The sequence below is a fragment of the Oryctolagus cuniculus genome, chromosome 10 (genome assembly GCF_964237555.1).
Source record: "Oryctolagus cuniculus chromosome 10, mOryCun1.1, whole genome shotgun sequence".
In the NCBI taxonomy this organism is placed as follows: domain Eukaryota; kingdom Metazoa; phylum Chordata; class Mammalia; order Lagomorpha; family Leporidae; genus Oryctolagus; species Oryctolagus cuniculus.
This window is the reverse complement of record NC_091441.1, coordinates 120895966-120905612: the sequence shown is the minus strand read 5'-3', so window position 1 is coordinate 120905612 and position 9647 is coordinate 120895966. Positions and strand designations below refer to the sequence as shown.

The window sequence follows — 9647 nt, the reverse complement described above, 5'->3', positions numbered from 1 at the left end:
TCACCGCGCCACACCAAAGGGACATGGTGCCTTTTTAATTTTGCCTGGCGACACTTGATGGTCAGGTCAGGGAGCGAAGCGTGAGCATCTTACTCACCAGCAGGAATCCCATCATGGCTAGGATTCAATCCGCCCAGCTGAGGTTTCTGTGTGAACAGGAAAGCTAACCTATCACTGCAGAAACGTGCCCCAGAACACGTAGCGCTGGAGGAAACCCGCCTTCCTCTGCGCGGCGGCTCACGGAGCTGCTCCGAGCAGACACGGACCCGGTAAACATCATCCACAGATTTCCCACAGACTGGTGTGAACCCGGTAAACATCATCCACGGATTTCCCACAGACTGGTGTGAACCCGGTAAACATCACCCACGGATTTCCCACAGACTGGTGTGAACCCGGTAAACATCATCCACGATTTCCCACAGACTGGTGTGAACCCGGTAAACATCATCCACGGGTTTCCCACAGACTGGTGTGAACCCGGTAAACATCATCCACGATTTCCCACAGACTAGTGTGTGCGCGCCAGGTCTCACCTCGCAGCCCCGAAGTCCAGGATGAAGCAGGCTAACTTGCGTTTCCAGCCCCATCAGAGGACACAATTCTGAGGCTTCTCCACTACCTCTGTGGATTCACCAGGAAATTACCCAAATCGCACACCTGAGCACACGCCAAGTGTTTGCATCGCAAATTCTCTCTCGAGAGTGCGATTTCAGAGATGGAGTCCCGGCATCTCGTGGTTGTGAATTAAAGTGTCACCAACAGAGTCCATCAGTGAAGAGAAATGTCTCCGACCGCTGGACCCCTCTGTGGCTGCTCCCTGGGAGCGGGCGTTCTCAGCTCCTGCTTCTGAAATCTGGGCGATTCCAGAGCACTTGTGCAGAAGCCACAGAACCGGGACTGGACCTGTCCCTAGCCAAAACATTCCAACATCTCAGTTCATTCAAAAGGGAACACAACATTTGTTTTCAAATTTCTTATCCGGGAAAGGAAAACTGAGCAAAACGCCTAAGCAGGGGAAAAGAACTCTTGAGGGGCAGCTATGATGCAGAACAAGAAACACGCCATGAAGGACGGCAGGCAGCAGGCACCTCCGTCTCACGTCCACGGCGGGCGGTGCCTCTCAGGCAGCCAAGGCCGCCCTGGTCCCAGAGGGCCGGCGAATCAGCACATCCCCTGCCACGGGAGGCCAGGGCCGGCCGGCCTCCAGTTCTCTGCGTGCCCTGTGGCAACGCCACACTGGCCAAGCAGTTTGGATTTCGCCAAGTCGCCTTCACAGGCTACACTTCCAAATGAGACAGCCACAGGAACCATGGCAGCCCCCACCCCAGAAAAAACGAGGACCAACATGGAGCCCGCCAGGGGTGTACAGTTCAGACGCAACGCACAGGGTGTGCGACGGCGTCGGATCTTGAATGTCCCGGCTTGACAGGTGTTTCAGGTTCCCCGTGTCTGCCCCACCCTAGAGAAAGGTGCCTGGGAACTCAGCCCAGGGCCTCTTGCCGGCATTAACGCTGTGACTGAGCGTGGTTTGAAAACCAGAGTCACTTGTCACTCCAGCTCACGTCCCCGAGCACCATGCCCCTCCCGGGTAGGACGACCAGCATCCCACACGGCCTACTTTTTCACAACTGTGCCGTGGGAAGAATTCAGACATGGAGGAACACACGAGGCCAATGTGACGGCCACTCAGCGCCCCCGAGGGCATCATGAGCAGCGTCCCCCTAGGTCTTCAGCCTGGCCTGAGCAGATGGTTCCATACACCAAATGGAGGCTTCGAGAAGGTCAGGGCCTTCGTCCAGGCCAGCGTCAGATGCTGCAACCTCTAACCACTGAGCTATGCCACCTCTGTGTAACACGCAGGAAAACAACCATCGGGGCTGGCACTGTGGCATAGTAGCTTAAGCCTCCACCTGCAGTGCCGGCATCCCACATGTGTGCCAGTTTGAGTCCTGGCTGCTCCACTTCCGATGCAGCTCCCTGCTAATTGTCTGGGAAGACAGTGGAAGTTGGCCCAAGTGCTTGGGCCTCTGTACCAGCCAGCTCCTCTTAGACCAGCCCAGCTCCAGCCATTGTAGCTACCTGGGGAGGGAACCAGCAGATGGAAGACCTCTCTCTCACTCTCTCCCTCTGCCTGTAACTCTGCCTCTCAAATAAATAAACCTTAAAAAATAAAAATAAAATAATGTGCTTATTAAAAAAATAAAGAAAGCAAACCACCAGCAATGGTGAGGCGCTGGATAGACATCAGGTGTCACCGTCAGTAACGCTTTATTTAAAATTCACATGTTGGGGCAGGCGCTCGGCACTGTGCTGAAGATGCCACTTGGGACACCCACATTGCACATCAGAGAACCTGGATCTGCGTGCCACCTCTGCTTCCAGTCCTGCTTCCTGTTAAGGCACCCTGGGAGTCAGCTGGCCGGCTCAGGTGCCCGATGCGGGAGGCCTGGGTGTAGCTCCTGACTCCTGCTTTTGTAGGCACTCGGGGGTGAACTGACAGATGGAGTATCTCTGTCTCCCTGTCTGTCTCTCTCTCCACCCCCTCAACCTTTCCAAATAAATACAAATAAAAATAGCAAACAGGGGGCTGGTGCTGTGGTATAGCAGGTTAAGCCTCCGCCTGCAACAGTAGCATCCCACGTGGGTGCTGGTTCAAGTCCTAGCTGCTCCACTTCTGATCTAGCTCCCTGCTTACGCACCTGGGAGAGCAGAAAACAGCCCAAGTGCTTGGGCCCCTGCACTCACATGGGGCACCCTGAAGCAGCTCTGGGCTCCCGGCTTTGGCCTGCCTGTTTGGAGAGTGAACCAGCAGACAGAAGATCTGTCTCTCCTCCTCCCTCTGTAACTCTGCCTTTCAACTAATTTTTTAAAAAATCTTTAAAGATCTTTTAAAAAACAGAATAAAAACAAGTACTCTGTAAAAGTCAGAAGAACGTACATAAAAATGTTTAATACAAAAATTAGAATTCCATGACATACACATCTATATCTCTGTGCACTGTGTTTCTGTTTTTATCGACTGAGGGGCCTGATGTTTTTATTCAGGTGACTTCTTTACGACAGCCAGTTAAGATCAGTGTACAAAACCCACAAAACCCAGAAGCGTCTGGACCAAAGGGAGAGCGAGCAGGCCGGCAGGTCACCCAGGGAGACACAGCAACCGCCGTTTCCCACGGGAGGGGGCCGGGCACAGGCAGGGCAAGCACAGCCTGGGAATTGCGGCCCGGTGCGGGGGGGGGGCAACACGACCTCGTGAGCAGAGCAGAGCAGAGCAGCCCGTCATCCCACGAAACGAACGGATCGCCGAGCCACAGGCAGCGTGTGGCAGGGGCTCCGGACGCGCCGACATCTCCCCCCGAGATGTGCATTTGTAGAAAATCCAGATCTGCAAGGAAGAGTCCTGCAGCCCAGAGTGGCCACAGAACGGTGCAGGATCTACTTTTTGGTAAAGAAGGGCCTGAGTGCTGAGTCGGGCCACGTTTTCCTTCTGGGACCAGAGCAAGGGGCAGGAGGGTTCCTGGAATCCTGAGCCGCACCTTGGACCACGGGGGTTCACCGGAGGCAGACATTCAAGGAGCCGAAGAATGAACTCTGACCGAGCCGGCTTCTCTTTGAAGAGACGATCACTCAGGTGAGCCGCCGGGCGTGTCTGTGCCGTGCCGGCTTGGGGTTCCTTGCCGAGATGCCCATGGGCAGGAGGGGCGCCCTGGGGCCTGTGGGATGCTTTGCTCAGAGATGGAAGGGCCAAACAGTGGCTTCACATCTGGGGGCTACAGATAGACCTGGGGACAAGTCTGTCCCCATCAGCCTCTCCAAACCGTCTTTGCCACCATCAGACCCAATGTGAGAAGCAGGGAGTCTCAGAGGGAAAAACGACTGGGGCCAGGAGGGCACACGCTTCCGTCCTGCGTGGCTGTCCCCCTGGGTCAGCCCTGCTGCCCTCTGCCCCTGCCTGAGCCCACACGCAGCCACGCCATGCCCACACCCTGCCGCACTCACTCCTGCTCCACTGTGGGCAGCCGCGGGCCTGGGGGAGGCCGCATGGTGGTGCAAGCCCTTCCCAAGGTCCTTTCCAGACTCCAACACTGGGGCAGGGCGCAGCGCCAGGGCCTAGCATTTATCTAGCATAGGAAGCATCCACTCTAATTCCGGGATTGATATTCTGACCAAAGTTAGAGAGAAACTTTGCTTTATGTCACATTCTCAGTAGGATTCAGCCCAGGCATGTTGCAGCTTGTGCTGACAGCCTGGATACTCTTTCTCTTTTCTCACCGTGCTATGAGGTTCTTCCCCCATGCACATAGCCCCTGCAGTCTCACTAGTGCCCGTGTCTCCATTAAACTTAATACATGTTTGGGACACAACTGATTAAACCCTGCAAAACCAATATCTTTGCCAGGAAGAGAGAGTGAGCTGAGTTAGGTCTGTGCCATTGGCAGTGACAATTCAGCAAACTAATTGAGGAAAAACAGTATTCCGGTTCCTGTTCCATCCATTTCATTTACAGAATGCCAGCTGGTTTGAGAGCTTCCCCGTTTACGCAAACACTAATTTCACGCCTTTTGTACAGACCTTACTTGGTGAAGCAAAGTCAGGAATAGAACACGAGCGGATGCTTACGACCAACTCAGGAGACCCGGGGCTACCAAGTTCCAGCCAACCTCCTGTTCTCAGGTGTGTAATCTTCCAGAACACGCCCCAGGGAGAGCCGGTCACCAAACAAACCTCTGCCTCCACTTCCCACTCTCACACGACTCTACATGTGAGGATTCAAAGCGTGCAGGCCCGATGCTTCCATGAAAACCCTGCAAATACAAGTGTTGCATAACCAGCCTGCTGCTGTTGCCAAGTAAAAAATATTTTTTCAAGTGACAAAACCACACTGCAATAAATGGGATGCAAAGTTAAGTCTCCCAATCGCATGAGGGTTCCCACGGCAGATCTGACACCTACACTTTCTTCCAACTCTTTGCCCGTTTGAGCCATCTTTCACAGTAGAATACATTGTGCACAGGCAACAAGTATTTCCAGTTTGAGTCTACAGACGTACTTCAGAGAGTCCACAGAAGCAGGGCATCGCGGCACAGGGAGTTAAGCCAGCGCTTGCAAACTTCCAGTCCCAGCTCCTCTGCTCCCCATCTAGGTGCCTGCTAGCATCCCCGGGAAGGCAGTGGATAACGGCCAAAGACCTTGGACCCCTGCCACCCACATGGGAGACCAGGATGGAGTTCTTGGCTCCTGGCTTCAGTCTGGCCCAGCCGCTGGCTACTGCAGCCATTCGGGGGAGTGAACCAAAAGATTTCTGTCCCTTCCTCTCCGTCACTTTGCCTTTGAAATAGATACTTTAAAAGAAAAAAAAGTCACGGATATGCAATTAAAAAAAGTTTATCTTAGGGGAAAAAATTAATGAAATCCAAGCACAGGATGGTTCTCTACACGGTCCACGGAAACAGCACATTATGAAAAATGCAGGGGTTTCAGAATGTGTTGCACTAAACTCATTTTCAAATTCCATTTTCCACTGAGGGAGGTTCCCCGAGATTGAGGGGATTTCACTTGAAATAGATTTTCCTTTTTCACAGGATTTCAGCGTTTTGCAGAATTAGCTCTGATATGAATAATATTTTCACATAACTGCAAACACATTTTTCACTCCATATAAATCTCTAAAGACGTTGCTTAAGAAAGCAACTAACACAAACTTTGTGAACAGGAAAAACCAACTTTACAACAAAACATCAAACACTTCAGGTGCCTGAACAGAACCTAGAATCACAAATAGCACGGGGAACATTTTCAAGAGTTGTAGCTTGTAAAAACATGTTGTTGTTTTTTTTTTTTTTTTTTTTGTTAAGCAACTAAGTTCAGAAATTGATCCAAAGAGATACGGGATAAAAACTGCACCACAAGCCACTTTGGAAGAGAGAGAGTTCAACGTGTGATGCTGACGTGACCAGGTAGCGTTCTAGGAGAAAAGCCTGCCTGATACCAGGACAAATTCCAAATGGTTTCAAAGTTTAAAGGTAAACACTGGAAACCACGGCACACCCTGGAAGAAAAACAGGATACTCTCCTAATGCCCTTGGACGACAGCAGTCTTTCTAACTCCCAGTCCAATCCAGGAGGCATGGAATAAATTTTGATAAATTCTAAGGATGAGACGAGATAAGGTCATTTGCAACTTGCACCAGTCATGAAGGACAATTTCCCCAACAAACAAGGCTGCATTACACTGAGAAGAAACGGGGAGCCCTACAGAAAATCTACAGGAGAAAGGGTGAGACGCAGTCTTCCCTAACCACTCACAAAACATGCAGCCATTTAATAACAACGGTGGAAAAGCAGCGCTCCCCTGTACTGCTGGCTGAAGAGTGTTCTGGCAACATCCACCAAAATTATTCATGGTTACTGCTTTACTCGGACTTCTCTGTGGCTATGCCTCTGAAGGTACCACACACAAGGCCTCTCATTGCAACCATTCCGAACACCGACCACTGGAGACTTCAGATCATCCCATGTCCACATAAGGGAATAGAATACAGCTAGAAAACGCAAAGCCAAGGGTCCAGAATGGATATAAAAAGACCTCCAGGCAGGAAGTGCAGAACCAAGAACACAGAGGGTACAGCAGTGCCTGCAGTGGGCTGCAACTCAAGTTCATAGTCAACGACAGGTAGTTTTTACCCAATCTACATCGCGTAGATGGTTCCATGGATTTACCTTTCACTGTATATTTATTTAACGGTGCATTCTAAAATGAATTGTTTCCTGAAACCATTACTGAAAGAGTAAGCTACATTATTTGATCGTATACTTGACTTTTCATGTACTTAAGCTTCAAACAGAACCATTTCATTTTGCTTAGACAAACATGAGAACATTCACTCAGCAAGGAGCCCAACTTTGTCACTGAAGGAATCTGAATCGACATGAAGCTTGCCTAAGCACACTGGGGTCTTGTGGTTGTTGGCATTCACATGCTGTACCACAGGTGTGAAGGTGGACAGAGAGGTTAACTGGCCATCCGAGTCTCGTATCTACTTGGCTTCTTGCAGAGCGCTGTGTCCACCTGACTTTTACCACAGGGCTAAAAAGCATTCCTGCAAGCAGGAGGGTGTTGTCTTCAGGGCAAGCAAAAATGCCTGGTACTTCAGGAAGCTCATGCGGAAGTGGAATTAAAAGATCAGAAAAAAAAATTTAAAAAAAGATCAGTCAGGGGGCTGGCACTGTGGCGTAACAGGTAAAGCTTGGGCTGTGGTACTTCATCCCTTCCAGGTGCTGATCCACTTCCGATCCAGCTCTCTGCTGTGGCCTGGGAGAGCAGTGGAAGATGGACCAACTGCTTGAGCCCCTGCATCCACGTGGGAGACGCAGAAGAAGCTCCTGTCTTCAGCTTGGCTCAGCTCTGGCCACTGCAGCCGTTTGTGGAATGAACCGACAAACAGAAGACCTCTCTGTCTCTGTCTCTTCCTCTGTATGTCTGTAACTCTACCTCTCAAATAAATAAATAAAAACTGTTGAAAAAGAGTTAGTGCAGAACAGTTTTGAAAGTTACTCACAGCTGATTTATGACAGGCACTTATTGAGGGCCTCCAGTACCCTCATGCCCATCTAAGATTCTCACCCAGGCTGTACCTTGTTTCTCTTGGAAATCTTTTGACCCTTGACCTCTAAATACAAGAGCTCTTCTTCTTTTTCAAAAAAACCATTTGGCACGTTTCAGAACTCACTGCAGTTTACCCCACACACAATGTCAAAAGAAAGCTGCCTGCTCCACCATATTCACTGTACACCCCCAAACCACGCTGTCGCTATCTGGGACACACCTCACCCAGCTGTTAATAATCACAGCACAGTTGCTCAGTTCATGTTTTTCTCCTGGATAGAATGTGAGGACAGCAACCATGTACGTCTCCCCCCCCACACCAAGCAGTGGCAGCCGCCTGCTGGCCCACACTCAGTCGGGTCTCAATCTGAGTGTGTTGAAGAAATGAGCTGCTGGCAGGTGCTGCTGCTCAATAGGCTAATCCTCCACCTGCGGCACCGGCACCCCAGGTTCTAGTCTTGGTCGGGGCACTGGATTCTGTCCCAGTCGCTCCTCTTCCAGTCCAGCTCTCTGCTGTGGCCCAGAAAGGCAGTGGAGGATGGCCCAAGTGCTTGGACCCTTCACTTGCATGGGAGACCAGGAGAAACACCTGGTTCCTGGCTACGGATCAGCGCAGCACGCCGGCCGCAGTGGCCATTGGGGGGTGAACCAATGGTAAAGGAAGACCTTTCTCTCTGTCTCTCTCACTGTCCACTCTGCCTGTCAAAAAATTAAAAAAAAAAAAAAAAAAAAAAAAAAAAGAAATGAGCTGCCTGTGTTCCCTCCCAGTATCTTTCCATCTATTAGAACTGCAAACTTCTCGAGGTCAGAGATTGTTTCCAAGGAGATGGCTAGGTACGGCCAGCACAGTATGGCACAAAATTATATCCCTAATTCATTTATCATTCACCAGCAGCAAAACTAATATTGACAGACCCAGTAGTTCAACATCCTTGGAGACCTGGGACTCAGCTGGCTCGATGCAAAGTGACGATAACACTTTCAAAACATCCTTTGCACCGATCACGCTGACAACGAACTTGCTTCTTAGCCTTCCTATCAGCCAGAGCCAGGAGGCCACCCAGCAGGTAGTTCAGTGTTTTCAGAACGACCAGCAACCCGAGCGAAGGCTGGATCCTAAGAATATTTGCAGTCGTACAAACAAACGGAAAGTGTATCTTCCATTCCAAACTGTTTAATTTTCCTTGGGTTGTTATCGTGACAACTTCCTTAACCTGATAACAGATTTTCTCAAATGTAATCATGTGTTTATTTTATGGTTTTCACAAGATGTACCTTTAGTACATCCAGATTTTCAGAGCCCGTCAGTTTTTCAGAATGTGTTATGGCAGGATATTCTGGAACTGCCAAGAAAAGTGGATTCACAGAGCTGCCTGCAAAGCACTAACTATAACAAATTAGCATAAGCAGCTCTGTTTTAGAAGGCACACAGAAAGATAGTGTGGTTTTGCATTTCTACCATTAAAAACTGCCCATGCAGCGTCTGGCTTCCCCGAGACTATTAACCATGGCCACGTGAGTCAGTGCCGCCGGCCTCGCCACGGTGGACCTCCTCCACCGACCCTGTGCCTGCGCCTTGGACTAACCAGGAAAACTAGCCAACAAGTACCTATTTTTATGGATTTTCCCCCCTGACTTTAAAACATGCATATCGAAACCTCTCAACACTTGTCAGCTCTCCTGTGAACATACCATATAAATGGCCTGGCACCGGCCGCCAGGAAGCGCCAGAGGCCAAATGGCTCTCTCCCACCCACGCCGCCAAGTTCAGAGAGAATCTGTCGTCACCCCACACCACGCCGAGCGTGCATGCGCGCAAAGCCATTAAGCTCTGCAGGGTCGCCTGCACCAGGGCCGACCCCTGCTCTTCCTCGCCACCGCTACGGCTCAAACACCTTGGCCAGTTGTCCGCGCACAACACACAGGGAGTTTCCAGCGTCTTCTGTACTTGAACTCTTCACTCGGGCCACACCGCAGGGCCAGGGCGGCACCCCCACCCTCGGGCCTCTCACTCTGGTGGGCCCTGGGCTTGTTCCTG

General features: G+C 50.8%; 1 long non-coding RNA gene across 1 annotated transcript; it reads left to right on the top strand.

Moving 5' to 3' along the window:
• The first annotated feature begins 3245 nt into the window (after positions 1 to 3245).
• Positions 3246 to 6064, top strand: LOC127487213 (uncharacterized). The gene is made up of 3 exons (XR_007913820.2): positions 3246 to 3634; positions 4574 to 4677; positions 5859 to 6064. It is a non-coding gene; the product is annotated as an uncharacterized lncRNA (long non-coding RNA).
• The last annotated feature ends 3583 nt before the right edge of the window (positions 6065 to 9647 follow it).